This window comes from Schistocerca nitens, chromosome 4 (assembly GCF_023898315.1).
Source record: "Schistocerca nitens isolate TAMUIC-IGC-003100 chromosome 4, iqSchNite1.1, whole genome shotgun sequence".
In the NCBI taxonomy this organism is placed as follows: Eukaryota; Metazoa; Arthropoda; class Insecta; order Orthoptera; family Acrididae; genus Schistocerca; species Schistocerca nitens.
In genome coordinates, this window is record NC_064617.1 from 719,891,555 (window position 1) to 719,904,383 (window position 12,829).

Sequence of the window (12,829 nt, forward strand, 5' to 3'; positions counted from 1 at the left end):
GTTGCGGACGCTGATCAGTTTCCCACGGCTCATAAGTGCGTCGACCTTGATCGTCTGATTGCAAGCTTCCAGTTAGCAGATGTGTGGCGTGTTCTCTATCCTCAACGGCAAGTCTTTACGTATTTCTATCGCAATGGGGCTAGTAGACTTGATAGGCTCTATGTGTCGACCTGCATAGCAGATCACCTAATTAGTGCCGACGTCGCCCCTGTCTGTTTTTCCGATCACTGCGCCTTCTTCTGCGACCTTCGCGCGCCGCAACTCCGCCAGTTCCGTCGATCTCGGGTGTGGAAGTTTAACGTGACCCATGTCCGTGCCCCCTCGTTGCGTCGGCAGGTACACGATACGCTCTCTTCCTGCAGCGAAAAACTGGCTAACTATGCCTCGGCTGTCAATTGGTGGGTTCACCTGGCCAAACCGTCTATCCGTGCTGTTTTAAAGTGTTTTAGCGCCGAAGCTGCGCTGTGGAAACACAGAACCACTGAATATTATTATCAGATTTTAAAAGATGCCGTCTCTCTACCAGATATTGTTGATGACCAATTTCTGATTCAGTTAAAAGCTGTGAAAGCTCAAATTTTTAAATTGCAAGCCCAAGATTTTCAGGGCTCCTTACTTAGAAGCCGCTGTGTAGGGACGTTTGAGGAGTCACCGACTATTCACCATATCGAAAGAGAGCGGAGACGGGGTGCCACTAAATTTATTCGGTGTCTTCGACTGGAGACTGGGGAGCGACTCACCGCTGAGAGGGACATTCGTGCGCATATTTTTGCTCACTATAGTGCCGCGTTTCAACGTAGCGACCACGATAGGGCGGCCGCACATGTACTCATGGGTGAAATGCGGAACCTGCTGACACGTGAGGACAATGACACCCTCCTTTCCGCCATTGCGACGGAGGACATGAGCGATGCACTCAGATCGTCTGCTCGCAACAAGTCCCCAGGCCCTGACGGAATTCCTTTAGAATTCTACCTCGAGTTCTGGGATCTCTTCGAACCTATCCTCACAAAGGTCGCAAATGAATTGTTGAGTGGCCTTCCGTGTCCGGCAGAGTTCCTAGAGGGTATCGTCATTCTTCTCCCTAAGACCACTGGGGCTGATACAGTTGAAAACTTTCGCCCGATCACGCTGTTGAACAGTGACTACAAACTTTTCAGCAAATGCGTCGCAACCAGGCTGCACACTGTGATGCGAAAAATCATTAGCCCTTTCCAGATGTGCGCTGTGACAGGGAGGGGTATCCTTGCCGCCGTGAGCACGTATAGGGACGTCGTGGCTCACACTGCTGCCACGCGGACTCCAGGGGCGATTCTCTCGATTGATTTTAAGAAGGCATTTGATAGGATTAACCACGATTACCTCTTTGCCTTGTTAGGTCACATCGGATTTCATATGAACTTTGTCTCCGCCCTTCAAAATGTCCTCACGAGAGCGTCTTCTCGCATTCTGATAAATGGCACCCTTTCGGCTCCCTTTAGGATTGCACGGTCTGTGCGGCAAGGGTGTCCCCTCTCTATGTCCCTCTTTGTTATCGCTCTTGACCCCCTCCTCCGCCGAATTGGGCGCACTGTCAGTGGGATCGATGTGGAGGGTGTGCGGGCGTCGTGCGTTGCGTACGCCGACGATGTCGGCGTCTTCATACGACAAGGAAAGGACATCTCTTTAGTTAAACCTGTGTTCAATCTTTTTGCCCAGGCTACAGGTGCGGAACTGAACCCGCATAAGACGGTGTTGCTCCCAATAGGTGCCTGTCGCAACTATGCTGCCGACTCATGGTACACCATAGCTGCCTCCCACATGTTGCTCGGCATTCACTTCTTTGCTTGTCCCATAAAGATGGCCGCTCACAACTGGCGCCGTATTTCGACAACTGTCAAGGATCTCATGGTTCGTCACGCCACCCGGCAATTACATCTTCTCCAGCGTGTCGAGTTGATCAATGTTCACATTCTGGCTAAAGCGTGGTATGTAGCCCAAGTGCTCAACGTCCCACCTCCGTTGGCACGCACGATCAGCCAAGCAGCACACTGGCTGCTGTGGCGTGGTCATATTTTCAAGGTGAAACTTACCACATGTACCCAGCCTCCGTCTCGCGGTGGACTAGGTCTCGTCGATGTCAGAAAGAAATGTTCTGCCCTGCTTGTCAACAGAATTGCCGCCATTGTCGAGAACAGCCCCCACAGTACAACGGCTGCCCTCTTCCACGCCCATGAGCCCCTTTCTGACAGTGCACCGATCAATGTCTCGCAGATACCTTACAAGCTTGCTGTATACAGAGATTTTTTCTTGTCTCGCAGTTATCATGTTTCACTAGCTCGCGACCGCAGGACGCGGTCTGCAACTTCTTTGTATCATGAGATGGTCGGTTTGCCACCACCGAACGCCTTAGTACGTCAATTTCCCCACAACAACTGGGTTCTTGTTTGGCAAAACGTCAGCAACAAGTTGTTATCGCCAGAAGTGCGAAGCACGTGGTATACGGTTATTACTCGCACTGTGACTACCAACGATCGGCTGGCGGCTATTCACCTTATTCCGTCCTCTAAATGCGAGTCCTGTGACGAACGGGGTACACTTGAGCATCGTTTTCTTTGCAAAACCACACGAGATGTATGGGCTATTTCCTGCGATATGCTCGCACTCATTAACAGGACTAACAAACGGTCGTTCTCCCCCCTCACGGCTATGATTCCCGACATTAAACCTTTTCCGCAATCTAAACGAAATGCTACAGTGTGGATTTTGGGGCATACCACCTACGCTATATTTGCCAAAAATATAAGTGATCCAGTCGACTACTTGTTTTATCTGTGGGAGCGCCATAAAACGCTCCGGAGGACCGCCTCATATCAGAGGTGTTTTCAGCGCTTTTTGCAAATCCCCATTGAACAGCAATTTCGGAAAGTCTTCAATCTGGCACCGACTGTCCTCCAAACTTAATGAAGACGTCGATCGTGGTCCTGAAATGTGAACAGATGTAATAGCGTCTTGACGTTACGAAAGCACTCGGAAACTGAAAACTGACGAAGAAACTAGAAACACATTGAAATGCAAAACAATGGAATAAGGAATTACTTTCTTTCTTCCTTTTCTCTTGATTGTTTTCATAACCTTCTCTTTTTGCTTTCTTTGACATTGGAACGCACTTTCGTTTTATTTCGAGTGTGAATTGTACTCCCTTTCGAGGGCTTATTCTTCCTCTCTTTCATTTGGTATTTCGCTTTCTTCTTTCCTACGGGGATCGCTTGTTTTGAAATTCTATGTTGCCTATTTGCTCGCTTCTTTCCGTGAAGACAGCACATTCACAATCCTCCATTCCTTTCACACTCCTTTCCAAGAGAGGTGTTGGTTTTTCGTTGCCAAATTATGTGCCATTTTATCTTTTTCCCATTATGGATACATGGAATTTGCTCATTTCTTCTCTCGGGTTCGTTTCCTAATTTCATGTCCCGGTAGAGTTGAGGGCTTCTAAGTTCTTCGTGTTTTTTTTTCTTCTCCCACTGCGCTTCTTGTCGTTCTCTTCCAGCAGGAAACACTGCATTTCTTTAGTTTTGAGGCGATATTTTCGTTTCCTTTGTGGCTCTAATTATTTTTTTTCCTCTTTCTCCAGCCAATGAGCTCCAATGTTCTGTTGCACATTCTTCATCACGCCAGTCGGCAATTAATAAATAAAAAAAAAACAAACAAAAGAACCAAGCAAAACCAATTAAAAAAAACAAATTTAAACCAACATAAAAAAAAATCATAGTAGCCCAAAAAACAAAAAAAAAAAACAGTCTCTTACAACAGACTCAGGAGACAACTTGGTGACAGGTCTGGGGGAGACATTTTGGCCAGGCCTCGGGACATTCGACCCCTGCCCTCTTTGCCTCTGCCTGCCTGTTGCTCTGGTTGCATCTTTGGTACAAAAAAAAAATAAAAAGAAAAAAAAAATAAAAGGAAAACAAAAAAGTCCTGCCGACTGCGAAAAAAAAAAAAAATCCTACCGGCTGCGTGTGATTTAAAAAAAAAAAAGATAAAAAAAGAAAAAAAAAAGTCCTGCCGACTGCGAAAATTTTCTCGCTCTCACAAGATGAACGTTCAGTTGCGTCACTACTAAACACGTGGGTCACCAGCAATGTGCAAAAAAAAAAAAAAAAAAAAAAGTCCTACGGGCTGCGTGCGATTTTGTGTAAAGAGGAGCAAAAATTTTCGCACACATGTGACATGCGTGGGCGAATGCGGGTGCAAACCAGTGACGCCATTCTCAACAAGACGAAAATTTCCGTTTAAGAATACTGAGTTTCGCGACGACCGCTTCTTACTGTGGTTATCGGTTGACCTCGCACTGACGCTGGGGCTGCAGAAAGCCGTCGCTGAGATCGTGAATACACAGATGTGCTTGAAAGTGTTGGACAGAGCGAACATTCATTTCTTTTTAAGAATCGCAAGTCAATCATTCGAGTGCGGCAAAAGCAGTGGTGCAGCAAAAAAAAAAAAAAAAAAAAAAAAAAAAAAAAAAAAAAAAGTCCTACCGACTGCGTCCTTTTTTTGTGTCAAGAGGTGAAGAACATCTCCAACGGAACCGTGAAATGAGCGAATACGTGGGAAACACTGCATTCGAGACGCTTGTGAATTTTACAATTGTCCAGTGAGTGTCGACAAAACACGTAGCTCCTCTGCTGAGACGTACAAACTGCTGCAATTTCACTTTACATCGTGTGTCAGCTTTCTTCGATAGTCTGTTACGACCCTAGCGTAATGAGTTTATAGACAGCAGTCAGACGACGTTTTAATAGTAACAGCTCCACGCAACGACTACCCAACAGTAAAGGACATGAGGCAATGTGTCAGTATGCCTAAAGGGAGGGGTGTTCAGGTAACGTGAGCCCGGATAGCTCAGTCGGTAGAGCATTAGGCTTTTAACCTAAGGGTCCAGGGTTCAAGTCCCTGTTCGGGCGGAAATTTTAATACCTTGGTAGCCGCACGTCTCGTAGCGGTGTAAGCACTACGGAAAAGAATGCTGCTACGCCGTTTCCTGGCACTGCAGTGCTTTAAACAGTAGCAGTTGCATGTGTCGGGAGGATCTTCCGCTACTGGCAGTCGTGGCCGAGTGGTTAAGGCGTCTGACTCGAAATCAGATTCCCTCTGGGAGCGTAGGTTCGAATCCTACCGGCTGCGTGTGATTTTGCGTAAAAACGAGCAGAAATTTTCGCACACATGTGACATGCGTGGGTGAAAGCGGATCCAAACCAGTGACACCATTCTCAACAAGACGGAAATTTATGTTTCAGAATACTGTTTCGCGACGGCCGCTGTCTGTTGCGGCTCTCGGTTTACCTCGCACGGACGCTAGTACTGCAGAAATCAGTCGCAGGCCCACGAACGCGCCCCCGTCATTTTGTCGCGCCGTCGCCGTGTTCGTGAGTACGCAGATGTGCTTCAAAGTGTTGGACAGAGCGAGCATTCATTTCTTGTTAAGAATCGCAATTCAATTCATTCGAGTGTGGCAAAAGCAGTGGTGCAGCGTTTTCCTTTCTTAAGATCTCGCAGCTGCTTGCAAGTATGTCCATCGTTTAAGACGACAGAAAAGTAGCGTCAGCGGTGCGTCAGTGGGAAGTCGGTGAAGTCGCCATTGGAGCCATAAGCCAGTAATTACGACACGCGAATCACTCAAACACCATGCAGCATGTACCACAATGCTCGGCCGAGGGACCGGGTAGCTCAGCCGGTAGAGCGCTAGACTTTCAACCAAAGGGTCCCGGGTTCAAACCCCCGTCCAGGCCAAAATTGATACACTGTCGTAACGGCTAATGTGCTGGCAACGGAAGCACTACAGAAACGAGTGAGGCCATGTCGTGTTCTTACGTCAGATTGCTTGAAAAGTTGCACTTGCCGAGAGACGCTTCTGCGACCGGCAGTCGTGGCCGAGTGGTTAAGGCGTCTGACTAGAAATCAGATTCCCTCTGGGAGCGTAGGTTCGAGTCCTACCGACTGCGTCCTTTTTTTGTGTCAAGAGGTGAAGAACATCTCCAACGGAACCGTGAAATGAGCGAATACGTGGGAAACACTGCATTCGAGACGCTTGTGAATTTTACAATTGTCCAGTGAGTGTCGACAAAACACGTAGCTCCTCTGCTGAGACGTACAAACTGCTGCAATTTCACTTTACATCGTGTGTCAGCTTTCTTCGATAGTCTGTTACGACCCTAGCGTAATGAGTTTATAGACAGCAGTCAGACGACGTTTTAATAGTAACAGCTCCACGCAACGACTACCCAACAGTAAAGGACATGAGGCAATGTGTCAGTATGCCTAAAGGGAGGGGTGTTCAGGTAACGTGAGCCCGGATAGCTCAGTCGGTAGAGCATTAGGCTTTTAACCTATGGGTCCAGGGTTCAAGTCCCTGTTCGGGCGGAAATTTTAATACCTTGGTAGCCGCACGTCTCGTAGCGGTGTAAGCACTACGGAAAAGAATGCTGCTACGCCGTTTCCTGGCACTGCAGTGCTTTAAACAGTAGCAGTTGCATGTGTCGGGAGGATCTTCCGCTACTGGCAGTCGTGGCCGAGTGGTTAAGGCGTCTGACTCGAAATCAGATTCCCTCTGGGAGCGTAGGTTCGAATCCTACCGGCTGCGTGTGATTTTGCGTAAAAACGAGCAGAAATTTTCGCACACATGTGACATGCGTGGGTGAAAGCGGATCCAAACCAGTGACACCATTCTCAACAAGACGGAAATTTATGTTTCAGAATACTGTTTCGCGACGGCCGCTGTCTGTTGCGGCTCTCGGTTTACCTCGCACGGACGCTAGTACTGCAGAAATCAGTCGCAGGCCCACGAACGCGCCCCCGTCATTTTGTCGCGCCGTCGCCGTGTTCGTGAGTACGCAGATGTGCTTCAAAGTGTTGGACAGAGCGAGCATTCATTTCTTGTTAAGAATCGCAATTCAATTCATTCGAGTGTGGCAAAAGCAGTGGTGCAGCGTTTTCCTTTCTTAAGATCTCGCAGCTGCTTGCAAGTATGTCCATCGTTTAAGACGACAGAAAAGTAGCGTCAGCGGGAAGTCGGTGAAGTCGCCATTGGAGCCATAAGCCAGTAATTACGACACGCGAATCACTCAAACACCATGCAGCATGTACCACAATGCTCGGCCGAGGGACCGGGTAGCTCAGCCGGTAGAGCGCTAGACTTTCAACCAAAGGGTCCCGGGTTCAAACCCCCGTCCAGGCCAAAATTGATACACTGTCGTAACGGCTAATGTGCTGGCAACGGAAGCACTACAGAAACGAGTGAGGCCATGTCGTGTTCTTACGTCAGATTGCTTGAAAAGTTGCACTTGCCGAGAGACGCTTCTGCGACCGGCAGTCGTGGCCGAGTGGTTAAGGCGTCTGACTAGAAATCAGATTCCCTCTGGGAGCGTAGGTTCGAGTCCTACCGACTGCGTCCTTTTTTGTGTCAAGAGGTGAAGAACATCTCCAACGGAACCGTGAAATGAGCGAATACGTGGGAAACACTGCATTCGAGACGCTTGTGAATTTTACAATTGTCCAGTGAGTGTCGACAAAACACGTAGCTCCTCTGCTGAGACGTACAAACTGCTGCAATTTCACTTTACATCGTGTGTCAGCTTTCTTCGATAGTCTGTTACGACCCTAGCGTAATGAGTTTATAGACAGCAGTCAGACGACGTTTTAATAGTAACAGCTCCACGCAACGACTACCCAACAGTAAAGGACATGAGGCAATGTGTCAGTATGCCTAAAGGGAGGGGTGTTCAGGTAACGTGAGCCCGGATAGCTCAGTCGGTAGAGCATTAGGCTTTTAACCTAAGGGTCCAGGGTTCAAGTCCCTGTTCGGGCGGAAATTTTAATACCTTGGTAGCCGCACGTCTCGTAGCGGTGTAAGCACTACGGAAAAGAATGCTGCTACGCCGTTTCCTGGCACTGCAGTGCTTTAAACAGTAGCAGTTGCATGTGTCGGGAGGATCTTCCGCTACTGGCAGTCGTGGCCGAGTGGTTAAGGCGTCTGACTCGAAATCAGATTCCCTCTGGGAGCGTAGGTTCGAATCCTACCGGCTGCGTGTGATTTTGCGTAAAAACGAGCAGAAATTTTCGCACACATGTGACATGCGTGGGTGAAAGCGGATCCAAACCAGTGACACCATTCTCAACAAGACGGAAATTTATGTTTCAGAATACTGTTTCGCGACGGCCGCTGTCTGTTGCGGCTCTCGGTTTACCTCGCACGGACGCTAGTACTGCAGAAATCAGTCGCAGGCCCACGAACGCGCCCCCGTCATTTTGTCGCGCCGTCGCCGTGTTCGTGAGTACGCAGATGTGCTTCAAAGTGTTGGACAGAGCGAGCATTCATTTCTTGTTAAGAATCGCAATTCAATTCATTCGAGTGTGGCAAAAGCAGTGGTGCAGCGTTTTCCTTTCTTAAGATCTCGCAGCTGCTTGCAAGTATGTCCATCGTTTAAGACGACAGAAAAGTAGCGTCAGCGGGAAGTCGGTGAAGTCGCCATTGGAGCCATAAGCCAGTAATTACGACACGCGAATCACTCAAACACCATGCAGCATGTACCACAATGCTCGGCCGAGGGACCGGGTAGCTCAGCCGGTAGAGCGCTAGACTTTCAACCAAAGGGTCCCGGGTTCAAACCCCCGTCCAGGCCAAAATTGATACACTGTCGTAACGGCTAATGTGCTGGCAACGGAAGCACTACAGAAACGAGTGAGGCCATGTCGTGTTCTTACGTCAGATTGCTTGAAAAGTTGCACTTGCCGAGAGACGCTTCTGCGACCGGCAGTCGTGGCCGAGTGGTTAAGGCGTCTGACTAGAAATCAGATTCCCTCTGGGAGCGTAGGTTCGAGTCCTACCGACTGCGTCCTTTTTTGTGTCAAGAGGTGAAGAACATCTCCAACGGAACCGTGAAATGAGCGAATACGTGGGAAACACTGCATTCGAGACGCTTGTGAATTTTACAATTGTCCAGTGAGTGTCGACAAAACACGTAGCTCCTCTGCTGAGACGTACAAACTGCTGCAATTTCACTTTACATCGTGTGTCAGCTTTCTTCGATAGTCTGTTACGACCCTAGCGTAATGAGTTTATAGACAGCAGTCAGACGACGTTTTAATAGTAACAGCTCCACGCAACGACTACCCAACAGTAAAGGACATGAGGCAATGTGTCAGTATACCTAAAGGGAGGGGTGTTCAGGTAACGTGAGCCCGGATAGCTCAGTCGGTAGAGCATTAGGCTTTTAACCTAAGGGTCCAGGGTTCAAGTCCCTGTTCGGGCGGAAATTTTAATACCTTGGTAGCCGCACGTCTCGTAGCGGTGTAAGCACTACGGAAAAGAATGCTGCTACGCCGTTTCCTGGCACTGCAGTGCTTTAAACAGTAGCAGTTGCATGTGTCGGGAGGATCTTCCGCTACTGGCAGTCGTGGCCGAGTGGTTAAGGCGTCTGACTCGAAATCAGATTCCCTCTGGGAGCGTAGGTTCGAATCCTACCGGCTGCGTGTGATTTTGCGTAAAAACGAGCAGAAATTTTCGCACACATGTGACATGCGTGGGTGAAAGCGGATCCAAACCAGTGACACCATTCTCAACAAGACGGAAATTTATGTTTCAGAATACTGTTTCGCGACGGCCGCTGTCTGTTGCGGCTCTCGGTTTACCTCGCACGGACGCTAGTACTGCAGAAATCAGTCGCAGGCCCACGAACGCGCCCCCGTCATTTTGTCGCGCCGTCGCCGTGTTCGTGAGTACGCAGATGTGCTTCAAAGTGTTGGACAGAGCGAGCATTCATTTCTTGTTAAGAATCGCAATTCAATTCATTCGAGTGTGGCAAAAGCAGTGGTGCAGCGTTTTCCTTTCTTAAGATCTCGCAGCTGCTTGCAAGTATGTCCATCGTTTAAGACGACAGAAAAGTAGCGTCAGCGGGAAGTCGGTGAAGTCGCCATTGGAGCCATAAGCCAGTAATTACGACACGCGAATCACTCAAACACCATGCAGCATGTACCACAATGCTCGGCCGAGGGACCGGGTAGCTCAGCCGGTAGAGCGCTAGACTTTCAACCAAAGGGTCCCGGGTTCAAACCCCCGTCCAGGCCAAAATTGATACACTGTCGTAACGGCTAATGTGCTGGCAACGGAAGCACTACAGAAACGAGTGAGGCCATGTCGTGTTCTTACGTCAGATTGCTTGAAAAGTTGCACTTGCCGAGAGACGCTTCTGCGACCGGCAGTCGTGGCCGAGTGGTTAAGGCGTCTGACTAGAAATCAGATTCCCTCTGGGAGCGTAGGTTCGAGTCCTACCGACTGCGTCCTTTTTTGTGTCAAGAGGTGAAGAACATCTCCAACGGAACCGTGAAATGAGCGAATACGTGGGAAACACTGCATTCGAGACGCTTGTGAATTTTACAATTGTCCAGTGAGTGTCGACAAAACACGTAGCTCCTCTGCTGAGACGTACAAACTGCTGCAATTTCACTTTACATCGTGTGTCAGCTTTCTTCGATAGTCTGTTACGACCCTAGCGTAATGAGTTTATAGACAGCAGTCAGACGACGTTTTAATAGTAACAGCTCCACGCAACGACTACCCAACAGTAAAGGACATGAGGCAATGTGTCAGTATGCCTAAAGGGAGGGGTGTTCAGGTAACGTGAGCCCGGATAGCTCAGTCGGTAGAGCATTAGGCTTTTAACCTAAGGGTCCAGGGTTCAAGTCCCTGTTCGGGCGGAAATTTTAATACCTTGGTAGCCGCACGTCTCGTAGCGGTGTAAGCACTACGGAAAAGAATGCTGCTACGCCGTTTCCTGGCACTGCAGTGCTTTAAACAGTAGCAGTTGCATGTGTCGGGAGGATCTTCCGCTACTGGCAGTCGTGGCCGAGTGGTTAAGGCGTCTGACTCGAAATCAGATTCCCTCTGGGAGCGTAGGTTCGAATCCTACCGGCTGCGTGTGATTTTGCGTAAAAACGAGCAGAAATTTTCGCACACATGTGACATGCGTGGGTGAAAGCGGATCCAAACCAGTGACACCATTCTCAACAAGACGGAAATTTATGTTTCAGAATACTGTTTCGCGACGGCCGCTGTCTGTTGCGGCTCTCGGTTTACCTCGCACGGACGCTAGTACTGCAGAAATCAGTCGCAGGCCCACGAACGCGCCCCCGTCATTTTGTCGCGCCGTCGCCGTGTTCGTGAGTACGCAGATGTGCTTCAAAGTGTTGGACAGAGCGAGCATTCATTTCTTGTTAAGAATCGCAATTCAATTCATTCGAGTGTGGCAAAAGCAGTGGTGCAGCGTTTTCCTTTCTTAAGATCTCGCAGCTGCTTGCAAGTATGTCCATCGTTTAAGACGACAGAAAAGTAGCGTCAGCGGGAAGTCGGTGAAGTCGCCATTGGAGCCATAAGCCAGTAATTACGACACGCGAATCACTCAAACACCATGCAGCATGTACCACAATGCTCGGCCGAGGGACCGGGTAGCTCAGCCGGTAGAGCGCTAGACTTTCAACCAAAGGGTCCCGGGTTCAAACCCCCGTCCAGGCCAAAATTGATACACTGTCGTAACGGCTAATGTGCTGGCAACGGAAGCACTACAGAAACGAGTGAGGCCATGTCGTGTTCTTACGTCAGATTGCTTGAAAAGTTGCACTTGCCGAGAGACGCTTCTGCGACCGGCAGTCGTGGCCGAGTGGTTAAGGCGTCTGACTAGAAATCAGATTCCCTCTGGGAGCGTAGGTTCGAGTCCTACCGACTGCGTCCTTTTTTGTGTCAAGAGGTGAAGAACATCTCCAACGGAACCGTGAAATGAGCGAATACGTGGGAAACACTGCATTCGAGACGCTTGTGAATTTTACAATTGTCCAGTGAGTGTCGACAAAACACGTAGCTCCTCTGCTGAGACGTACAAACTGCTGCAATTTCACTTTACATCGTGTGTCAGCTTTCTTCGATAGTCTGTTACGACCCTAGCGTAATGAGTTTATAGACAGCAGTCAGACGACGTTTTAATAGTAACAGCTCCACGCAACGACTACCCAACAGTAAAGGACATGAGGCAATGTGTCAGTATGCCTAAAGGGAGGGGTGTTCAGGTAACGTGAGCCCGGATAGCTCAGTCGGTAGAGCATTAGGCTTTTAACCTAAGGGTCCAGGGTTCAAGTCCCTGTTCGGGCGGAAATTTTAATACCTTGGTAGCCGCACGTCTCGTAGCGGTGTAAGCACTACGGAAAAGAATGCTGCTACGCCGTTTCCTGGCACTGCAGTGCTTTAAACAGTAGCAGTTGCATGTGTCGGGAGGATCTTCCGCTACTGGCAGTCGTGGCCGAGTGGTTAAGGCGTCTGACTCGAAATCAGATTCCCTCTGGGAGCGTAGGTTCGAATCCTACCGGCTGCGTGTGATTTTGCGTAAAAACGAGCAGAAGTTTTCGCACACATGTGACATGCGTGGGTGAAAGCGGATCCAAACCAGTGACACCATTCTCAACAAGACGGAAATTTATGTTTCAGAATACTGTTTCGCGACGGCCGCTGTCTGTTGCGGCTCTCGGTTTACCTCGCACGGACGCTAGTACTGCAGAAATCAGTCGCAGGCCCACGAACGCGCCCCCGTCATTTTGTCGCGCCGTCGCCGTGTTCGTGAGTACGCAGATGTGCTTCAAAGTGTTGGACAGAGCGAGCATTCATTTCTTGTTAAGAATCGCAATTCAATTCATTCGAGTGTGGCAAAAGCAGTGGTGCAGCGTTTTCCTTTCTTAAGATCTCGCAGCTGCTTGCAAGTATGTCCATCGTTTAAGACGACAGAAAAGTAGCGTCAGCGGGAAGTCGGTG

The 12,829-nt window shown here is 49.1% G+C and overlaps 17 non-coding genes across 17 annotated transcripts; all 17 read left to right on the forward strand.

Annotated features, from left to right (window-relative positions):
- The first annotated feature begins 4,870 nt into the window (after positions 1-4,870).
- Trnak-uuu (transfer RNA lysine (anticodon UUU)) lies at positions 4,871-4,943 on the forward strand. Its single transcript has one exon. It is a non-coding gene; the product is annotated as a tRNA-Lys (tRNA).
- Positions 4,944-5,081: 138 nt separating this feature from the next.
- On the forward strand, positions 5,082-5,163 carry Trnas-cga (transfer RNA serine (anticodon CGA)). Its single transcript has one exon. It is a non-coding gene; the product is annotated as a tRNA-Ser (tRNA).
- A 736-nt stretch (positions 5,164-5,899) lies between these two features.
- Positions 5,900-5,981, forward strand: Trnas-aga (transfer RNA serine (anticodon AGA)). The gene has a single exon. It is a non-coding gene; the product is annotated as a tRNA-Ser (tRNA).
- A 345-nt stretch (positions 5,982-6,326) lies between these two features.
- Positions 6,327-6,399, forward strand: Trnak-uuu (transfer RNA lysine (anticodon UUU)). The gene has a single exon. It is a non-coding gene; the product is annotated as a tRNA-Lys (tRNA).
- A 138-nt stretch (positions 6,400-6,537) lies between these two features.
- Trnas-cga (transfer RNA serine (anticodon CGA)) lies at positions 6,538-6,619 on the forward strand. The gene has a single exon. It is a non-coding gene; the product is annotated as a tRNA-Ser (tRNA).
- Positions 6,620-7,344: 725 nt separating this feature from the next.
- On the forward strand, positions 7,345-7,426 carry Trnas-aga (transfer RNA serine (anticodon AGA)). The gene has a single exon. It is a non-coding gene; the product is annotated as a tRNA-Ser (tRNA).
- A 344-nt stretch (positions 7,427-7,770) lies between these two features.
- Positions 7,771-7,843, forward strand: Trnak-uuu (transfer RNA lysine (anticodon UUU)). Its single transcript has one exon. It is a non-coding gene; the product is annotated as a tRNA-Lys (tRNA).
- Positions 7,844-7,981: 138 nt separating this feature from the next.
- Trnas-cga (transfer RNA serine (anticodon CGA)) lies at positions 7,982-8,063 on the forward strand. The gene has a single exon. It is a non-coding gene; the product is annotated as a tRNA-Ser (tRNA).
- Positions 8,064-8,788: 725 nt separating this feature from the next.
- Trnas-aga (transfer RNA serine (anticodon AGA)) lies at positions 8,789-8,870 on the forward strand. The gene has a single exon. It is a non-coding gene; the product is annotated as a tRNA-Ser (tRNA).
- Positions 8,871-9,214: 344 nt separating this feature from the next.
- On the forward strand, positions 9,215-9,287 carry Trnak-uuu (transfer RNA lysine (anticodon UUU)). The gene has a single exon. It is a non-coding gene; the product is annotated as a tRNA-Lys (tRNA).
- A 138-nt stretch (positions 9,288-9,425) lies between these two features.
- Positions 9,426-9,507, forward strand: Trnas-cga (transfer RNA serine (anticodon CGA)). Its single transcript has one exon. It is a non-coding gene; the product is annotated as a tRNA-Ser (tRNA).
- Positions 9,508-10,232: 725 nt separating this feature from the next.
- Trnas-aga (transfer RNA serine (anticodon AGA)) lies at positions 10,233-10,314 on the forward strand. Its single transcript has one exon. It is a non-coding gene; the product is annotated as a tRNA-Ser (tRNA).
- Positions 10,315-10,658: 344 nt separating this feature from the next.
- On the forward strand, positions 10,659-10,731 carry Trnak-uuu (transfer RNA lysine (anticodon UUU)). Its single transcript has one exon. It is a non-coding gene; the product is annotated as a tRNA-Lys (tRNA).
- A 138-nt stretch (positions 10,732-10,869) lies between these two features.
- Positions 10,870-10,951, forward strand: Trnas-cga (transfer RNA serine (anticodon CGA)). Its single transcript has one exon. It is a non-coding gene; the product is annotated as a tRNA-Ser (tRNA).
- A 725-nt stretch (positions 10,952-11,676) lies between these two features.
- Positions 11,677-11,758, forward strand: Trnas-aga (transfer RNA serine (anticodon AGA)). The gene has a single exon. It is a non-coding gene; the product is annotated as a tRNA-Ser (tRNA).
- A 344-nt stretch (positions 11,759-12,102) lies between these two features.
- On the forward strand, positions 12,103-12,175 carry Trnak-uuu (transfer RNA lysine (anticodon UUU)). Its single transcript has one exon. It is a non-coding gene; the product is annotated as a tRNA-Lys (tRNA).
- A 138-nt stretch (positions 12,176-12,313) lies between these two features.
- On the forward strand, positions 12,314-12,395 carry Trnas-cga (transfer RNA serine (anticodon CGA)). Its single transcript has one exon. It is a non-coding gene; the product is annotated as a tRNA-Ser (tRNA).
- Positions 12,396-12,829: the final 434 nt, after the last annotated feature.